General features: G+C 38.7%; 1 pseudogene; it reads left to right on the top strand.

Moving 5' to 3' along the window:
- On the top strand, positions 1 to 915 carry LOC125399496 (olfactory receptor 4C11-like; annotated as a pseudogene).

The following is a 915-nucleotide window of genomic DNA, read 5'->3' as shown; positions in this document are numbered from 1 at the left end:
ATGATGCATAACAATAATGTGACTGACTTCATTTTGTTTGGGTTGACACAGGATCCAGAAAAACAGAAGGCAGTATTTGGAGTCTTCTTGATTCTTTACCTTATGACTCTAATGGGGAACTTTCTCATTGTGGTGACCATTAAGATAAGTCAGACTCTTGGGAGTCCCATGTACTTTTTTCTTTTCTATTTGTCCTTTGCTGATGCTTGCTTTTCTACAACTACAGCCCCTAGATTGATCGTGGATTCCCTCTCTAAGAAAAAAACCATTACCTATAATGAATGTATGACTCAGGTCTTTGCAGCTCACTTCTTTGGGTGCATGGAGATCTTTGTGCTCATTCTCATGGCCTTTGATCGCTATGTAGCAATCTGTAAGCCTCTAAGATATACAACCATAATGAGCCAACGTATCTGTGGTGTATTAGTGATTCTTGCCTGGGTAGGTTCTTGTATCCACTCTTCAGCACAGCTTTTCTTGGCCTTAAGATTACCATTCTGTGGCCCAAATGTGATTGATCACTATTTCTGTGATTTGCAGCCCTTGCTGAAACTTGCCTGCATGGATACCTATGTGATAAATTTACTAGTTGTGTCTAATAGTGGTGCCATATGCATGGTAAGTTTCATACTATTGCTTATCTCCTATATTATCATTTTATACTCTCTGAGAAACCACAGTGCAGAAGGAAGACGAAAGGCCCTTTCTACTTGCACTTCACATTTCATTGTGGTGGTCATATTTTTTGGTCCCTGTATATTTATTTACACTCGCCCCCCAACCATTTTTCCAATAGACAAGATGGTGGCTGTGTTTTATACAATTGGGACACCTTTGCTCAACCCTATTATCTATACTCTGAGGAATGTAGAAGTAAAAAATGCAATGAAAAAATTATGGTGTTAAAAAGTATGA

Source organism: Myodes glareolus, chromosome 3 (genome assembly GCF_982192425.1).
Source record: "Myodes glareolus chromosome 3, mMyoGla1.1, whole genome shotgun sequence".
Lineage (NCBI taxonomy): Eukaryota > Metazoa > Chordata > Mammalia > Rodentia > Cricetidae > Myodes > Myodes glareolus.
Note: the sequence above shows the minus strand (reverse complement) of the source record. Positions and strands in the feature narration are given on the sequence as shown.